General features: G+C 36.6%; 1 protein-coding gene across 10 annotated transcripts in view; it reads left to right on the plus strand.

The window, feature by feature from the left end:
- Positions 1 to 21,092, plus strand: part of bt (projectin protein bent) — a 3,328,983-nt gene that overhangs the window by 1,957,465 nt on the left and 1,350,426 nt on the right. The gene's annotated exons all lie outside the window — the stretch shown is intronic.

The following is a 21,092-nucleotide window of genomic DNA, read 5'->3' on the forward strand; positions in this document are numbered from 1 at the left end:
CAGTTGCTTAGGCACGTCTAAATGTTGCAAGTATATTACCCTTATACGTTTGTTAACCTGGCGATTTAAGAGGCAAATTAAGGGTCCTCTTGCCATCTTTTGGAATTAAAAGATTCAATTCCTAAAACCAAAAAAAAAAAGAGCGAGTTTCAGGACTTGCCACGCTTTGAGTTGAATCCGTTTTGGAAAGACAGTTAAAGTTTGATATTATTATAAAAATTTTGCAGCGAAAAAGGCAAGTAAAGCCACTCTTTGATATCCGAACTTTCTATATTGAATAATTAAAATTTATAATCATCATTAAATTTATCAGAAAGCTATTAAAATGTCGGCGGCCACCGTGGTGTGATGGGTAGCGTGCTCCGCCTATCACACCGTATGCCCTGGGTTCAACTCCCGGGCAAAGCAACATCAAAATTTTAGAAATAAGATTTTTCAATTAGAAGAAAATTTTTCTAAGCGGGGTCGCCCCTCGGCAGTGTTTGGCAAGCACTCCGGGTGTATTTCTGCCATGAAAAGCTCTCAGTGAAAACTCATCTGCTTTGCAGATGCCGTTCGGAGTCGGCATAAAACATGTAGGTCCCGTCCGGCCAATTTGTAGGGAAAATCAAGAGGAGCACCACGCAAATTGGAAGAGAAGCTCGGCCTTAGATCTCTTCGGAGGTTATCGCGCCTTACATTTATTTTTTTTTTATTTTTTTTATTAAAATGTTACCAAATAACTAGAAAAGGTTATTTGAAAAAATATGTGGCTGTTAAAAGAGAATTTTATTTCTACGTTACAATAAAATAGTATAAATAGTAAATATTCTGTGTTAATTTTATTGTCAGCTCTTAGTCTAAAAATCATTTAGTTGATGTGGCAAAAATTTTTTTTGATGTAATCCATTAGTAATGATTCATGAATGAGACGCTATTAGTTCAAGTTAATCAAATGTATTAGTGGATTATTTATAGGGGGCCCGTAAATTGTTTAGTCCCGGGCCCGGATTTTCTCTCTACGGCTCTGACTGCATCTCCTTTAGATAGGACTTTCCTCGGTCTCGCCGTTTCGCTGGAGCATTCATTCATTCGGTTGACGTCCACGATCACTTAAAAAAAATGTTTTCAAAGTCTAATTGCAACAATTAATTCAACACCTTTATATAGACACATTCTGTTGATCCTTGATTTAAAATTTTGACATAGAAATTGTAAAAATATTCATGAAAAATAAAAACAAATAGGTGGAACGCAATTAATTGACTATATAGTGATAAGTTGACTCCTTTTCTGCCAACTTTCCAATCCAAGTAATATGCGCTCTACTTATATATTTTTATTTCTCATAAATATTTTTAAAATTTTTATGTCAAAATTTTAAAATAAAATAAATATAAATATGTCTTTATATAAGAATATATTTTTCGCTGATTTTTGCCCATTTATTTAAAGAAAATGCTTGAAATTTTCTAATTATACTCAGCTGAGCAGAGGTCACAAAGTATATTAATTTTGTTCGCATAACGGTACCCCGTAACGGCATAAACGAATCGCGATATATATAGACTTCTATATATCAAAAAGATCTGGGCGAAAAAAGAAATTCATTTAGCCATATCCGTTCGTCCGTCTGTCCGTGAACACGATAGCTTGAGTAAATTTTGAGGTACATATCTTAATGAAACATGGTATGTAAGTTCCTGGGCACTCATCTCAGATCGCTATTTAAAATGCACGAAATCGATATCGAAAATTTCGATAAACCGAAAAACTGCGATAATTCATTACCAAAGACGAATAAAGCGATGAAACTTGGTAGGTGGGTTGACCTTATGAGGCAGAATAGAAAACTAGTAAAATTTTGGACAATGGGCGTTCCACCGCCCGATTTTGCAAGCTGTAATTTGGCAGTCGTTGAAAATATCATGATGAAATTTGGTAATAACGTTACTCCTATTACTATATGTGTTCTAAATAAAAATTAGCAAAATGGGAAAACGTACACGCCCACTTTAAAAAAAAAAAAAAAATTAAGTCAAATTTTAACAAAAAATTTAATATCTTTACAGTATATATGTAAATTATATCAACATTCAACTCCAGTAATGATATAGTGCAACAAAATACAAAAATAAAAGAAAATTTCAAAACGGGCGTGGCTCCGGCACGGTTTTCCGGGTTTTTGTGTGTTATTTGGCAATTTAGTTTTTTTGATTAACCTGTGTGTTTAGGAAAATCATTATTTCTTAACAATATGACTATTTCTTTCTTTATTTCCTTGTGGTATACTTCGTCTGAGGTAAGTAGCATTTTCCGTATACAGCCCAATGCTGTATTTACAATCATGGATTTGTGATGCTTAGAATTAAAATTTATAATTCGCCCTGAAGCTATTTCTTTTTTATACCACTTAAGTCTTAGTTGATTTCCTCGTCTGTTTATTTCAGAGTCTAAATAAGCTAACTTTCCGTTATTTTCTACTTCTACAGTAAATTTTATATTCTTGTCAAAATTGTTGAGTGTGTCAAATGTATTTTGTACCCCATTTTCACGTACTATGGTAAAGAGGCCATCGACGCTTCCCAAGGCAGTCGGTTCTATGTACCGGAGCGACTCGGGATTTTTCCCGACCAAGGACTGTCATTTCAGTGTGACCCCATTTAATTTGTTGCGTCCCTCCCACAAATTGTCATCCTCCCAGCAGCTCCTTGCAGCAGGACTGCTCCATATTCTCTTACTCCGGGAAGGCATCTAATCCAATCCGGGTCCGTCTCCTGAACACGGTCCTGAGAAATGGTATTGCTGCATCTGCCGGAAAAGGATCTTTTTAGGACGGTCATACTCTGTTCAGTGTGTCTCGTGCAAGGGATGGTTGCATCGGACAGGTTGTTCTGGGCTTGATCCCAAAACCCGACGTCCACGTAACTTTTATAAATCTTTTGTGGCTCCTTGCTGTTCACGCTCAAGGGCGTCCCGTAGTCTACGCCCAAGCGTTTATCATACACCACTCTGTGCAATATTATATATTTGAGCCTGGCATCGATCGCAGGGACAATGTCTTAGAACGTCAAGACCTATCTGTCCGGTCAGGCGATGCAAACCTAGAAATCATCAACATCTACATCCCTCCTGCCACCTGTTTCCCCAGCGTATAACGCCTTAATATCAGAGCCTTACTCACTGGCAACAATCGCATTATCTTAGGCGATTTCAATGCCCATCATGATCTATGGCATTCAAACTAGCGGGCGGACAGTAGGGGTGAGATGTTGGCGGATCAAATTGAAGAAACGACGTTCTGCACAATAAACAGAGACGCCCCATGGCAGCCGATGGAAACATTGGCATCCGACCACCTGCCCATACTTATTTCGCTCGAGCGTACCGCCGACTTCATCGTCACCGAAAAACGCACTTTCATAAACTTCAAAAAAGAAAAGTGGGAAGAATATAAATCTTTTACACACAACCGCTTTGCTGCCCTCCCTATCTCGACTGATGCCCGCCAAGGGGAGCGTGCCTTCCGTAAGGTCATTGAATCCGCCTCGGCACGTTTCATTCCCGCCGGGATAATTCCCGAAATCCGGCCCACTTCCCGGCGGAGGCCGCAAACTTAGTAAGAGAACGTGACCTTATAAGACAGCTTGATCCAGACGTCCCCCAAATAAGGGATATAAACCAACGCATCAGAGTGCTTGTGGACGAATACAAGCGGGCGAAATGGGAGGAGTACCTAAGAGGTCGTAACCTCTCTCTATCGAATCCGACTAAGCACAAAGACAAAGTTTCCATCGCCTTTGGCGACAAAGTGCTGTCGGATGCGAAAAAATGCACGAGCGCTTTCTGCCGACAATATATAATGCATCCTACGGTCGACAAAGATAGACGGAGAGCCAATCGACACGCACATGAACACAAATTCAGCGCGTCACCAATCGCCATCACCGCTAAAGAGGTTGAGGACGCCATTGGTCGCGCTAAACCATCCAAAGCAGTGGGCCCAGACGGCATAGCCATGCCGATGCTTAAAAGCCTAGGGAAAGAGGGGTTCAAATATTTAGCGCATTTCTTCAACCTGTCTCTTTCCACCTTTGTCATACCCGAGAAATGGAAAATGGCCAAGGTGGTCCCGCTACTAAAGCCTGGGAAACCAGCTAACATAGGTGAGTCGTATCGTCCGATATCTCTCCTATCGCCAGTGGCAAAGACGCTTGAAGCCATTTTGCTCCCTTATTTCCAAGCAAATTTGCAGCTAGCCTCTCATCAGTATGGCTTCAGAAAACTCCATAGCACCACCACTGCGCTAAATGGCATTAGCACCCAGATAAATTGCAGTTTAAATCAATACCCCCACCATAGAACAGTACTCGTAGCGCTAGACCTATCAAAAGCTTTTGATACGGTCAACAATGGCTCGTTACTGCAAGACCTGGAAGGGTCTACCCTTCCCCCATGTCTTAAAAGGTGGACCGCAAATTATCTGGGTGGTCGGCAGGCATCGGTGCAATTTAGAAACGAAACATCAAAACCAAGGAGAATTAAACAAGGGGTGCCACAGGGTGGTGTCCTATCCCCACTTTTGTTTAATTTCTACATATCTCAGCTACCTTCACCACCGGAAGGAGTCCCAATCGTTTCCTACGCCGATGACTGCACAATAATGGCCACAGGCCCAGGCCCAAAGATCGATGCGCTATGTAATAAAATAAACGGCTACCTCCCTGATCTCCCCAGTTTTTTCGCCTCGCGAAATCGGGCATTATTACCGACTAAATCTTCCGCGACCTTATTTACAACATGGACGTCCCAAATGTCGACCATTTTGAACATCCACGTCGATTGCACTACGCTACCGACTGTCTTACACCCCAAAATCTTGGGTGTGACGTTTGATAAGGATCTACATTTTGGTGAGCACGCAACCGCAATTGTTCCGAGAATTCAGAGCCGTGACAAAATCCTCAAATCTCTCGCTGGCAGTACCTGGGGAAAAGATAAAGAAACGCTCATTACTACATACAAAGCAATTAGCCAGCCGATTACGTGCTACGCGTCACCCATATGGTCGCCAAGCCTAAAAATTACCCACTGGAAGAAACTACAGGCCTGCCAAAATACTGCTTTCAGAATCGCCACGGCCTGCCTTCTTATGTCCCCAGAACACCATCTGCATAATGAGACGAGAATAATCCCCATCAGGGAGAGAAATGAGATGCTGACCAAACAGCTCCTGTTGAATACCCAGAAACCTGAGCATCCCAACAGACATCTGATTGACGAACCAGCACCGCCTAGGGGCTTAAGGAGTCATCTCCGTAAGCATTTTGAGGAAATACGGAACCTGAGAACCCAGCCGTATGAAGCGAAAAAACACAAGCGGGTCCTTGGTGAACTCCATAAACAGGCGTCGGACCTTTATACCGGGAATTGCCCGGTGAATCCAGTACTTAAAGAGAAGTATCCAAAACTCGCGGAAGAGGAACGCATACTCCCCAGGGAAACGCGTGCCACTCTTGCTCAACTTCGTTCTGGATACTGTAACAGGTTAAACTCTTACCTATCCAGAATCAACCCCGACATACAAAATGTATGCCCCGCTTGCAATGTGTCCCCACATGACACCAACCATCTATTTAATTGCAATGTGGAACCGACGCCTCTAACACCCCTTTCCTTATGGTCCACCCCTGTTGAAACGGCAAGTTTCCTTTGACTCCCGTTAGAGGATATTGATGACGATTTGTGATCGGTCGCGGCTATTAGGTGGGGCGAAGCATTGCTACAACAACAACAACAACAACGTATTTCGTAAATATCCTAGATTTATACCGCAATTTTTCCATACTACTATCCAAAAGTTTCTCCATGATTATATCCGCTATGATTGGTGATGTGGGCGTCCCATCGGCATTCCTAAATAAAAAGTTATTCGAAGAATAAGGTCGCCAAAAAATACAAAACAAAGTATAGTTAAGGGCCTAACATTGCCGTGAAGTGTGGCAAATTTTTAATATTTAGATTAATTTGTTGCCTATCCGAGCTCAAGGCCAGAACAATAATTTTTTTCTAATGTTGTTGTTGTTGTTGTTATTTTTTAATTTTTCTAAATTTGAAAAATTGTATTTTGTTTTTGGAATAGTAAGTAGACCATTTTTCAGACAACCTGCCATAGCTGCGCAGATAGATTTTTTCGCTAACCATTTAACTATACAGCGCAGCGTGCCTAAAGCGTACTGATGATGAAGGCTTAGCACCCTTCGAAATGGATCTATCTGCGCAGCTATGGCAGGTTGTCTAAAAAATGGTCTACTTACTATTCCAAAAACAAAATACAATTTTTCAAATTTAGAAAAATTAAAAAATAACAATAATTATCATTAGAAAAAAATTATTGTTCTGGCCTTGAGCTCGAATCGAACCTTGAATCATTTATCAATAGGCCGATAAAAACAAAAACAATTGTTTGTTGCCTATCAGTATAAAAACATTATTTATTCAAAACAATATAACTCTATAAAAACTTCCTTCACCTTTTGCCTAGAAAATAATTTGTTAAAAGATATACTGTAAAGGCACCTTAAGGTCAATCTCACCACATCAAACACACATCAGCTGATGTTGCGCGCACGGGCGAATGCAACCCGGTGCGTGAATGGCTTGGCCAAGAAATAGATACGTGATTTTTCATAATTTTTCACACCACCGAATTGGCCGGACACAATGCTGAATACAAGCTTAATAAAATATATTTTTTATCCAATAAAGTACATAAGTGAACTATTTCATAAAATCAAAAGCATCAAACTCGTGCTGCCACCAATAAGGCGTATATATATATATATACATATTAAATATATGAAAAATACAATTTTCTCATACGGCTGCAAAGCATAATAAATTTCCATCATTAGTACCAACGCTCATCAGCAATTTTAAATCGTCCAAACGAGTTCGAGTCTGGCTACTCATATTCATTCCCATGGTGCCACCAAATGGACAAACCCACCTATATTACATATGTATATTAATTCCAACTTTATTCTTCAACTTCATTCTTGTGGCTGCAATGCAACGAAATTTTCAACACCATCATTGTGTTCCATCCACCCAATCCTCATCTGTGACGCTGCTGCACCGACGTATATATATATATATGTATTTATATGTATGTAAAAAATAAAGGGAAAGTATAGTTTTGTGATTTACTAATCACTATTAATATAATTTAATGTAATTCAATTGTTCAGTTCACAATAAAATGGTTTTAGTGATAATATTGATTTAATTTTAACACATTAATTTATCATATTAATTGAAAATAGATATTTGATTCAGCTTTGTTTCACACGGCTTGACTGATGTTAACAACGGATTTCTTGACAACCGACGGCGCGCAACTTGACTTTAAGACTGCTTTGTTAGGCCCACTGCTACTTGAAAAAAAAAAACGACTGTATCAACTGCTTGTAGGTACAACGGATCAACTGAGAGAGTAAAGGCGACTGGAAGTCATATGTACTACTTATTGTTGTAAACTTAACGGAGCAGCATTGAGTGGTTGTTGTTGGCTACTGTGGTTGGCGACTGTTGTTAGCTAGTGACCACTGTTTACATTCGGCCATTCTGATCTTCGTCATCTGACCCAGATGACATCAATTCTTCCGAGTTACAAACATAGCGCCACAATTTCATATTGTCAGCAGATGTTGATGTCTCAAATGGACCTTCGCAATTTTCAGCTTTTTTCACATCATACCGGTCGTTACGTTTGACCTTTGTGACAACGTAGGGTCCAAGAAATTTGCTAGCCAATTTTTTGCCAGCTACAAATTGGGTACGTTTAATTGCTACAACGTCGTTTACTTTGTATATAGGTGCATTTTCGTTGCTTATCGTAGTTTTTCTTATATTGAGCTTGGGCTTTAAGAATTTGCTGCTTCACGTCACGGCGTAGATTTTGCCGTTCATCTTCAAACCCATCGATCAGCTCATTGCGTAATATATCCAGCACCCTGTTACTAATATCACCCCTCATCTTCACTCCAAACATGATCTCGAATGGTGAACGTTTTGTTGATGTGTGCACATGAGAATTAATGGCTTTTTGTACTAGCCCGACGTATTTGTACCATTTCGCAGGCTCGTCAGTTGATAGTTTTGACAACACCTGCAGAACGGATCGGTTGACGCGCTCAACCTTGCCATTGCCACGAGCGACACCTGTAGTGATAGTAACATGAGTGATTCCATTTTTCTTACAGAAATCGTTGAAGTTATTGGAGGTAAAACCCGAACCCTTATCGCTGATTATTCGTGCTGGATTTCCAAATACGGATGTCCATTCATTCATCCTACGTATTACCTCTTCAGCGTTCGTCGTCTTTGTTGGAAAAAGCCACGTAAATTTGCAAAATGCATCCACAAGAACTAGGATGTATTTGTATTGCTTTGCCGTGGCGTCCAATGGCCCGAGGTGGTCTATGTGCAGCGTTTCGAGCGGTTGATCTCCCTTTTCAATGCAGTTCAATAAGCATTCTTTTTTACCCAGCTTTTTATTGTGTACTATGCATTTACACAATTGTCTATGCAACGTCTTACTTTATTTTGCAAATGTTGTATAAAATAGTTTTGCTGTATAGCGTGTACTGTTTTTAGTTCGGCGAAATGACCAACGTTATGTGCATCACGAATTATGTCAGCTTCTAACGATCTGGGCACCACTAATAATTCGTGTCCATCTACTGATTTGAATAATAAATCGCCTTTTACTATGTAATTTTGTTATTGCTTAGTTTTGAGTATTTCGCGCACTGCTATCAAGTGCTCATCTTCTTTTTGGGCTTTTCTTATACGTGTGGTAACATCTGACGTAACAACAAATATATCTACAACTGGGTTACGACTAAGGCTGTCGACATGCCTCATTCTTGGCGCTATACGGTGTTCAACTTTAAATCTGAAGTCTTGGAAATTCATAATCCATTGCGCAACTTCTCTCGGAATATTTTTTTTCGACGTGGTGCTTTTAAAAGCGGAGTAATCTGTGATTAGTGTGAAGTCTACTCCAAGTAAGTAGTGCCGAAACTTTTGCATTGCGTGATGAGCTGCTTTTACTTCTAACAAATAGCTGTGTAGCCTAGACTCTTGCGGTGTTGTTTTTTTGCTCCAGAAGTATACGGGATGAAGTTCACCCTCGAAAACTTGCATCAAGGCTGCACCAAAACCCTCTTTGGAAGCATCAGTATGTAACTCTGTTCTCGCGTTTCTATCGTACAACTTGAGCACTGGTTCTTCTGCTAACTTCTTTTTGAGTTCATTAATCGCCGCAAGCTCGACTTGGCCTAATTTGAAAGTACTGTCTTTTTTCAGCAAATCGGTAAGTGGACGTGCTATTATGGAATAGTCTTCCACAAACTTTCTAAAAAAGCCGGTCAAGCCCAGAAATGATTGTATGTCTTTGACGTTCTTGGGCGTTGGAAACTGCTGTACCGCCCTAGTTTTCTCACTGCCAGGTCGCACTGTCCCACTTTCGATTACGTGGCCCAGAAAATTAATTTTTGTTTGCCTAAACGCACATTTTGCCACTTTATTTTAAGGCCGTATTCAGAAGCTTTAATTATCACTTTTTGCAGCTTTTTCGTACATTCGTCTGCCGTAACACCGAAGATAATTACATCGTCCATATATAGCTGCATAACACCTTTATTCACCATATCTTGAAAAATGTAATTTATGTACCATATAAAAACGGCTGGCAAATTACAAAAACCAAAAGGTGCATAATTAAATTCAAATACGCCTTCTTTAGTAACAAACCCGGTATATTTTTTGGCAGATTCTTTAATTTGGACATGGAAAAACCCATTTTCCAGGTCCATTACACAAAAATATTTAGCTTTTTGTAATTTATCTAAAACATCGTCTATTATTGGTAGTGGAAAAGAGTCTTTAAGCACCATCGAGTTTAGTTTTCTAAAATCGATACAAACACGATATGAACCATCCTTTTTTTTCACAACTACCACTCTACTTGCAAATTCAGAGGTAGAGTGCCTAACAATACCTTGTTCTAGCCACTGATCAACTTGTTTCCTCACCGCCTCTTGCTCCTCAAATGGAAGCCGACTTGGCGATTGGCGAAAGGGTCTAATATTATCACCAATAATGTCCATCGCAATAGGGCATTCGCGATCACCTTTTATTGGTTTATAAAGTTTAATAATTTCCACGATTGCGTCTTTAAAACAAACTGGTACTACGAGATCGTGCTGATATTCACTTATATTATACACTTTCAATTCGTTTTCAAAGGTTTCATCAGTAAGCTTACTGAAATTATAACCACTTTTATCAAAGACAACCTTGAATCTGTTTAGGAAGTCAAAACCAAGTAAAATGTCAAATTTTATATTCTTGTCACACACTACCAAAAAGGTTTGCTCACAGCTCAAATTATCAACAACATTACAGCAGCAACTGCCTTCAACTTTGTTTGATACATTACCAAGTCCATAAAGTAATTTGTCGGATTCTTTTAACAAAATGTTTGACAAGAATTTTTCATAAAAATTTTTCTTATAATTGATACGTCGGACCCCGTGTCGACTAAGGACTTCGCCTTGGTACCGTTTATGGTAATAGATTTAAAACGGTTACAAACAGATATAACATTAACATCTTTATTTTGATTTTTAGCAGGGCAAACTTTCGCGTGGTTGCCACTTTTTTTACAATTAAAACACTTCATAGGCTCCTTACACGCTGGCCTTTTGTGCTCTGTAGAGCCACAGTTGAAGCAGTGTTCTTTTTTCGACGTATTATTATTATTTTTATTATTTCTCACAACCGGCTGATCATTTTTAAATGCATAGTCAAATGTTTCATGACGTTCAATTAATTCTTTCACAGTTTTGCAATTATATAATACAAATTTTATTTCGGGTTTAACGCGTAACCCATCAACAGCATAGCGGATTACCGATGCATCATCAACTGACCCAAGTGATGCCAACTTTTTAACACGCAGAACATACTCATGGAAATTTTCATCACTATGTTTTTTCATTTCTCTTAGTTTTTTATGCAATTCCGCACTTGTATAGTCTTTATGAAATTCGTCAATTAATTTTGCACGTAAGGTAACGTAGTTATTGACGCAAACCGACTCTAAAAATAATTGAACCGTTTTTATCATTTTTCCGCGCGCTTGAACATATTTTTGCTTCTCATCTAACCCATAAGCCTCTGCGTTACTCTCGAAGTTTTGGAGCCACTGTAACACTGGAATACTTCTGCCGTCGTACGCTGGCACTATTTTAGCCAAGCTGTCTGCTGAGATTTTAACCTTTTTGTTGTTATCGTCTTCTCGTAGCATCTTTAATGTGAGCAACTTTACCAAATCTTTTATGCTTTCGTCTTTCTCATCTAGACCGTTGGAAATATCCAATGCTCCAGCGCCTTCGCTCAGACATGTTGCTTGGCCGCCAATTTCTTCATTATTGTTCTCAACCATTTCCCCCCTTTCATTTTCTCTGCTACTATTTTGCTGTGTCGTTTTGTTAGCACTCTCTAGTACATTTATTGTTAGTGGCTGCAGCTCTGCTGCCCATGCCCTTGCACCTTGAGACTCTTGGAGACGTGTAAAGTAAGGGTGTATATTTCTATGAATTTTGGCTTCATATTATTGGCAAATACTTTGATAAAGACAACGCGACAACTAACGGATTTTTTTCTATGCCGGCTGCAATGACAGTCACCTTTTCTTAACCTTCACGAATTTTATGCAATTACTACTTTTTTTCGTATACTGTGGTACAGTTTATATTTGGTAAAATTTGTTGACGACTGATATATGTAGCTGATATATCAATTAAAACAACTTATGCGCTTTATCGGAATTTTACAATTTGATTTTTAATAGCTTTTGGCTTCGGTTGAGCCCCCAAATGTAAAAAATAAAGGGAAAGTATAGTTTTGTGATTTACTAATCACTATTAGTATAATTTAATGTAATTCAATTGTTCAGTTCACAATAAAATGGTTTTAGTTATAATATTGATTTAATTTTAACACATTAATTTATCATATTAATTGAAAATAGATATTTGATTCAGCTTTGTTTCACACGGCTTGACTGATGCTAACAACGGATTTCTTGACAACCGACGGCGCGCAACTTGACTTTAAGACTGCTTTGTTAGGCCCACTGCTACTTAAAAAAAAAAACGACTGTATCAACTGCTTGTAGGTACAACGGATCAACTAGAGAGTAAAGGCCACTGGAAGTCATATGTACTACTTATTGTTGTAAACTAAACGGAGCACCATTGAGTGGTTGTTGTTGGCTACTGTGGTTGGCGACTGTTGTTAGCTAGTGACCACTGTTTACATGTATATAAATCATTTTCCATATTTTCATACGTACATACGTATATCAAACATACATTTTACATTTCTTAATTACATATTTTCATAAATTTTTATAAAAATGGTATATACTGCAAATTTGTTATACATATAATACACATTTCAGCGCATTCATGTGTTTTAAATTGCATGTGGATATCCCCTTGCATGTTACCCTCTTTAACATGGAAAATCCATACATTTTTTACAGGTGATTTTGCAACCGGTACTTTGCGGAATTTGGTAGCTCCAATATATAAAATGTTTTAAATATTATTTCGGTTTTTGCATATAATTATAATTGCCATGGTAAGGCGTATCAATTTAGTGCGTTTTAACCTATATCATATAATTAGTTCTCATTCCAATTTTGTTTATTCCTTCGATATTTTTCTTTACGAACACGTGTTCCTTACAAATTCAGTAGCATTTTGTAAGTTTACAATACAGCTTCATTATTCAATTTGATTCCTCATACTGCTTTTCACTTGTTTTACATGGGTATTTTAATATAATAAATTTTAAATATTCAGAGTTCCTAAGTTTTTTGCAATCGGTACCCGCCCTGGAAGTCATTAGACCATAAATAAATCAAATTTTAAAAATTTCGCCTTCACATTTTCTGCAATTAATCAATTTCATTATAAATGCATTTTTTTAGAGTTTAAATTCCAAACCGTATTTTATTACATCATCCAAGTAGCCACAATTTCCAGATTAGTATCCGTTGCGAGATTTCCTTACATATTCATTATTAATTCTCTAATAATTTCTTATAAGCCTTATAAAACCCTTATTAAACCATACTTAATAAATCAATACAATATGATATTTTTTTGAATAAAGCAGTGCGTCCGTGAATATATGGGTTTTTTTTTTTTTTGGAATAACGCGGTGCGTCCGTGAATATACCAATATACAATTTTTTTAATAAACGGTGCGTCCGTGAATATATACTAAAATTTTACTCTTTGAAACTTAAATTTTACAGTTTCCGAAATACAAGCATGAACCCAATCTAAACATTTTCAGCCTAGGCCTAATTCCAAAATTGTTTTCTTTCAATTTCAATTTTAATCTCAACCCACTCATTCAGTTCGCGGTGCGTCCGTGAATATACCAATATACAATTTTTTTAATATACGGTGCGTCCGTGAATATATACCAAAATTTTACTCTTTTGAAACTTAAATTTTACAGTTTCCGAAATACAAGCACGAACCCAATCTAAACATTTTCAGCCTAGGCCTAATTCCAAAATTTTTTCTTTCAATTTCAATTTTAATCTCAAATCACTCATTCAGTTCGCTATACTAGAAACTATCAGCCCAATTCTAAACGAAAATTCCGTGCGAGTTTTCTCCCTTCTCCCATTCCTCGTATTCTAAATAAAAATTCCTTGTGAGTTTTTTCACTTCCCCCTTTCCTCCTATTCTGAACAATGTTCGAAAAAGCGGAAACCGGTTATGGGAGAAAAGTAAGTATTACGAATGTGAGGGAGAGGGAGATTTCTCTGCCATTTCATAGGAGTTTTTTCACTTGTTAAATTAAAGGGAATGCATCAAAATAGTTAAAGGAAATTGGTTATTTTAAGAAAGAACACTTATTTGTACAAATTTGTGCTAAAAGATGTATTTATATTCTACCACAATATTCTCACTGTTAATACAACAACAACTACAACCACAATATTCTTTATTTTAAGTCGAAAAGTATATCATAAGCAACGGTAGAGCTCTTGGTATACAAATTTGATGCAGCCATCCAGAAATTGCGCAAGGATTTTTTAATAAGGCTTAAATAGATTTTGGCATATGATGAAGGACGAATTCAACTCAACTTGGCCGCCAGAAAATTGCTTTGCTGAATGAAAGCAGGCAACTCCGGCAGATTTGTGTTATGCGGCCGTCTTCTTCTTATGTTCCGCTGTTGATGTTGCTGTGGCACCATTTCATTACTCATTTCAGTGAATACCACATGAAATGCAATAAATACTGTGCAATGTTTATATTTTATTTCTTAATTTCCAACAAATTTGCAACAATAATTAAACTTTTGAATTTTTTAAACAAAATAAGAAATGTGCAACGAAATTTCAATTGACAAAACAGCTAACTTCGAAAATTCGAAATTCCTATTCCCCAATTATTGTTCTCCCTAGGAGAACAGAATTGGAGGAATTTTTCCGCGGGAATAAAAAAATCCGCGAGAACAAAATTCCGCGAGAATATTTAGAATTGGTCTGTATATTTTCAGTCATAAATTTCACTAATAAGTCTTTTATGGAAATTTCAATTAAATATTTCAATACTTCAAGAAAACTCCAAGATTTCAATATATTGAATCAAATAAGTTTCTTGCCTTCACGTTATCTTATACATGTCCGTCCGCGAAGACTCTTCTTCTGAAAATTTAGATTCAGACCCAAATTCCGAAAATTTGGGTTCCATAAGTGTAAGCTCAGGGAGCCCAGACCCAGCATCGTCGACCACACTAAAAATTCAGGCTGGTAGAATATCTTATCCTGTAGAATTTTTAGGATTTGAAGAATCACCTGCAATTGTTTCTGATTACGGCAGAAATATGGCAACACCCGAACAAAAGCGGTCATTTATCAGCATGCGTGCTACAATTATGCGTGAAATTTATAGAGGTGAGCCCTTAGGTCTTGAATCCTTCATTGATAAAATCAACCTAATCGAAGACTTAACGGAAGAAAATCTTAAGGAGACTTTTATTTCATTTATTAAATCTAAACTTGAGGGTAAAGCTCGTGAAGCCATACCTACTCAAATACAGTCAGTCGATGACATAAAAATAGCTCTACGTAACCGTATAAAACCAGACAACTCGAAAGTTGTGGCTGGAAAAATTGCAGCTTTACAAATAAACAATAATAACTATACTGATTTTGCTAAACGCGTTGAGGAATTGGCTTATTCCCTAAAACGTTCGCTTATTATTGAAGGCATAACTCAGTCCAAAGCGCACGAAATGGCTATTTAACAAACAGTTAACGTTTGTCGATTAAACGCGAGAACACCTCTAGTCAAATCCATCTTAGCTTCCACCACATTTTCCGATTCCAAAGACGTAGTAGCTAAACTGATTGTTGCACAATCAAACGAAATAAAAGAGCGCCAAGTTTTAGCGTTCAAGGCTAGTAGCAATAATCATTATAGAAGTTTTCAAGGTACCAATCGTGGTCGCGGTTTTCACAACCAATATCGTAATTTTAATACATACAGGCAAAACAGGCAACATTTTAACAATAACTTTACTCGAGGCAATCAAAGGCAAAATTTTCGTCCGACAAATAACAGCCGTTTTCAAAACAATAACAGTAATAACAGTAAAAATACAGGCAATACAAATAATTCTCGAACTTGCAACAACAGAGGTAGAAATGAGAGTGTCCGGGATTTAAACGCGGAAGCCCCTCAGCAGCGAACACTGAGGGAGGAAGCGACAGATTACTAACAGACTCTTCAAAAAAACCTAATTCTATAAATATTTACTGTTTAAATTTAAATTTCTCTGACTTCGTCCAAATCAACGTAAACCGTTCTAACAAACGCACTATGGCGCCTTTTGAGTTTTTTCTTTGCAAAAATCATAACTTTTGAACTAATGAAGATATTTTAAAGATTTATACTGCACCTGAAAGCTAATTATTTATACAGTTTAAAACACAGGGTGCCAGAGTAACAGGGTGCTTCACAATAATTCGTCAAAGTTGATAAATTGTAGAAAAATACTAAAAAATTTTAACATGAAATCAGATAAACTTATGATTTGTATGAAGGAGTGTGGCTCTACCCACTTATGATTAAAAGTTTTGTCTTAGTAGCAAGGTTATCAATCTCCACCATACTTTATGGACGCATTACTTCTTTTAAGATGTCTTAAAAAATTGAAATGTGTACGCTAGGGGATAAGTATATAAACATTGCTTGAAAACTCATTGTATAAATTTACTTACATATTTTTGAAAAATTCAAAAACTAATTATTTTATTAATACTTAACTAAGAAAAGTTATTAAAAGTTGTTCAATATTATTGTATTTGAGCCAAAGATGAACAACTAATAAATTTTTGAGCTCTGCCCACTTATGATAAAGAGTTTTATCTTAATAACCGCTTTACCAATTTTATTGATTTCTGTAAAAATGTATTACTCTTCTGATGGCCAAAGCCTAAGCTTTAAAATAAATATACATAAAGGGTGCTTAGAAACTCATCTTAAGTTTTGATAAATTTAAAAAAGATGTAAAAACGAAAATTATATGATTTTAATTACTAAATGAAATAACTGTATTATTTATAATAAATAATAAACTTGTATTTATTGATTTCTTTTTTTTTCAATAAAATAAATACTAAATTTTTAAATGATAAATTTTTTTGTTGTGATAGAAAAAGGTGGATCATTTATTTAATCTTAACGTAGTCTTCGTCACTTGAAAATATATCTAACAAGGAAACCATTTCTGAGCTATAGGTGTCTGTAAGATCTTTTTGTGATCTTACATGCCTCATGGATGATACCACTGGATAAGAAGAGATGGCCAATATGTTGAAAATGTCCTCTTTTTGTCTAACTCGTGAGATTTTGCAAGCGTTAGCACTTCTATATCTTTTTAGTCCGTTTTTTCGATCCTTGATCTTCTTCATTGGTTCTAATTTTCCGATTTGATTTTTTATATCACTCACTGTATATTTTATGAGTTTCGAAAACTCCTTCTCATATTTAAATAATACCGGCCGGCACAATTTTACTGATGACGGCCGTGGATTTTTGCAATATTCTGAAGCTTCATCTTTTAAACGGATGAGAAAAATAGAATCCATAAACATAATAACATCTGTAATTGTTCCATCGTCTACATTTATTCTTTGTTTATATGCGCTTTGTCCTGATGATCCATCACAGCCCCATTTATTTATCAATGTTACGTAAAAACTTTTCAAGAGTCGCATAGACGTATGATCCATTAAGTTTTGGAGCTCAACTGCTTCTTTCTTGGCTTGAGTGATTTGTTTGCATCCAGGGAAAAGGTCGGCATTATGTTGCAACAATGACTCACACAATATATTATATTTATCCTTCGATAACCCGAGATCTATAAACAGCGCCAAAGACTCTTCAGAAGTGTATCTCCTAGGTAGCGTATTTGGGGTATGGGAATGCTATTTTTGATCCTTCTGAATCGCACTGGACTTGCTAACGCAACTGCTCCTATGATATGAGACTTGCTGTTTTCTTCGTCCTTTTTATATTTAATAGCTAAAGCTTCTGAAAGATGAGTCGTGGCGATAGTTCTAGAATAATCTTTCATGCTTACTTATAAACCTTGAAGTAGAACGACCGACTGCTTGCCAATTTCTTTGTATTGGAATGTAGAGGAAGCCAATTTTTTCTTTCAAGTCTTCGTCTTCTTTGTTGCATGCTTCATTTGGTGATTCTGTCATATAGCCTGAACGAACTCCGCTTTTGTCTTTGAAGCTTTGAACACCTCAAATAGTTTGGAGTTTTCTAGAGACATATTAAAATTTTCCATCGAGTAAATCTTACTAAAAAATATGTGAGCTATATTTATGTTTATTTAAATAAACAGAATACTTTATTCTATAGATTCCACGACTGATTTTGGGCGTTGTATTAAACATTGCTTTATATACTCAAATTATGGAAATGAGTTGCAGGGATATATGCAGCTTGTAACCGAAAAATTTGGTTTTATTAACAAATTCCAACAACAAAAGTGACCGTCTAAATTCGCCTCCTTCTTACCTATACCTTCTCAGGCGCGTATTTATACCCAAGGTTGCTTCACTTTATTTGATGTAAAAACTGATATCGCAGCTGGACGCACGTAGACCTTATGAATTCAGGTAACTGAATATTCAGCAAATACCTACTGTAAATTTCACGGAGACCTTTTTTTTATTTTGCATCAAAGTTCGAAAAAGGTCCTAAAAATAGGCTTATCGAAAAACAGGTAGATCTGAAAACTTTTATAAAAAAAAATTAATTTTGATGCTTTGCTTCAACCTAGAATTAAATGTCATTTCGTTATAATACAAGAAAGCAGTAGCAGGCCGTTTTATTTAGAGACAAAACAATTTTTAATACAACAAAAATGAACAAAAACCACAACATTATCGAAGTGTTAAAAATTAATTAATTTTGAGCGGCTCTACCTCCTAAAATATCACTTTCTTTAACAAGGGTTATATATTCGTAATCCCTGGAAAATTCTCTATTAAATACATGTATTAGGTTTATCGAACGCTTTCATGAAATTTTTGCCAGGCTTTACGGGCAGAGCGCCATAGTGAAACGTTTCACATACACTACACGTGGTAAATAATGATTTTAATATTCCGACAGGCGGAATACTAGGAAAAGATTCCTTAAAAGAAAACAAATGTTATATCAACTATAACTCAAATAGTATTTCTTTTTGGAAAAGCAACGAAAAAGTATCACTTCCAATCCTGCACGGAACGGAAGAAGATACTTGCGTTATTCCAACTCTATGCGAAGTTTTTCGAATTTTTGATTTAAACAAATCACCAGCACCACTTTTTGTGGACTCACAAGAAATCACAGATGGCGTTTTTACAGCAAGATATATCATAGATACAAGTAATCCTATTCTGAAAGTAATAAATACTGCAAACAGCATAAAATATATAAAAAATTGTAACATTCGGACTGAACCAATTTCTAATTATAACGTTTACAAAATAAACAAAGTAGTAAAAGAAGATAATCGCATTAATGAGTTAAATAAAATTTAAAAAAACAAATACCCAAGTACGCCTCAAGCAATTTACGAGACCTATGTTTACAATATTCGGACATTTTCGCTCTCAACGACGACAAAATGACATTAAACAATTTCTACAAACAAAAATTAAGACTGTGTACATAAAAAATTACCACATTCGTAACGCGAAGAGATAAACAAGCAGGTTAACAAATTGCTAGAGAACGATCTAATCGAAGAAAGTTACTCCAACTACAATAGTCCACTTATTATAGTTCCAAAGAAAGATACAAATGGGCAATAACCTAACTGACAATCATCTCTGCGTGCTTGGTGACTTCAACTTATGCAATATTGACTGGTCAACTAATGTTTGTAATTTTGGTCTTACACCTAATAATCTCTCTGCAAATCACGATTTATATTTCATTGATAATTTACTTAGACTTAATTTATTGCAAATCAACAAATGTGCTAATAATTTAAATAGATTACTCGATCCCATATTTATTAGTGATAATTTTAATTGTGAAATCAGTGGATGTACAAATCCAATCACTCATAAGGACAGTCATCACCTACTAGAGATATACGCCGCCGATAAACGCCGCCGCCGCCGCCAATTTTAGTCGTTTTTCGCACCGGTGCGTTACTATATTTTCTACTCGTTTATGGTTGTTTAGACCATTTATTGTTCATGTCGAAAATTGGTCGGATATGGTCGAAAGTGGTATCAGCGGATGCGTATCACTGCCAGTTATTAGAAACTAATTGCGAAATTTAACTCTAACTGTTCATAAGTTATTAAAAAAAACAGGCGCTTTGCATGTCGGCTTAACACGGACTTTGCATCACCCAATAAGCACTAAGTTATTAAAACAAAATACTAAAAGAAAAGTTTTATAATAAATTTATATGCTCAATTTGCTTATTTTTTTCAAAAAATTAATAATGAACAATAAATTCAAATAAAATGACCTAAGGCAAAAATGTTTTCAAATTGTCCTCAAGTTGTTAAAAAAAGCAAATTTCCAAAAAAAAGGTGCCGATTTAAAAAAAAATTTACATTGCGATTGACTGAAGGAATAAGCGAAGTCAGTGATGCAAAATCCTTTAGTAGGTTCTAGAGACACAAACACTCCTTTGAAATGATTTTTACCTCATACTTAAGTTGAGGACATATGTATGTACATATGAGAAGGGTTTGAAAAATCACATGGGCTTACATTCAAACATCTGTTGTTTATTTGCGAAGCTATACAACAGCGTCTCAAATGTTAATTTTGATTTTCACACTTCATCCTTCAACACCCAAGTCTTCCGGTTTGACATTTCCTAAAGTTGGCGGCCCTATCCAAAACTACTCCTTTGGAGTGAATCACATTGTTTATAGCCTACCAACCAAGTTTAAATATAACCTACGCGTTACTGTGAATAAGTAGGCACATATATTTACCAGGTAAGGCTTTGTCCTTCGCAAGAACACTCAAAGTGGTGAAGCAAAAGCTTTCCCAAAACAGTCGGACTAATGACCGTGTGTGCTACTACCCTGACGTAGTGGACATTCGAACTAGTCTGAAAACTGAAGCTACGCGGTCACCCACTCTAAAATATCGTTTTGATTTAACGAAGACTATTTAAATCAATGTTGTGAACACTAACGTCTGCAAACTTTGGTCTACATTTTAAAAATTGTATCCAGGGTATAATTTTAATCATGCGCCGAGGATTATACGATTTTCACCCATGAGTTACGCATTGACATCCACTTAGACTGCTTATGATTTCGAGGGCGGCATCCTTGGACGAATAGTCTAGGAAAGTGACATCGACGAAGGTACATATGAGTTCTAAGTCCCAGTCCTATAGCTTCTGTGCTGGCATATGGTGTGAAGATCAGGAGGCGTGGTAGCGACTGCTAGCGCACA

Source organism: Eurosta solidaginis, chromosome X (assembly GCF_040869045.1).
Source record: "Eurosta solidaginis isolate ZX-2024a chromosome X, ASM4086904v1, whole genome shotgun sequence".
Classification (NCBI taxonomy): Eukaryota; Metazoa; Arthropoda; class Insecta; order Diptera; family Tephritidae; genus Eurosta; species Eurosta solidaginis.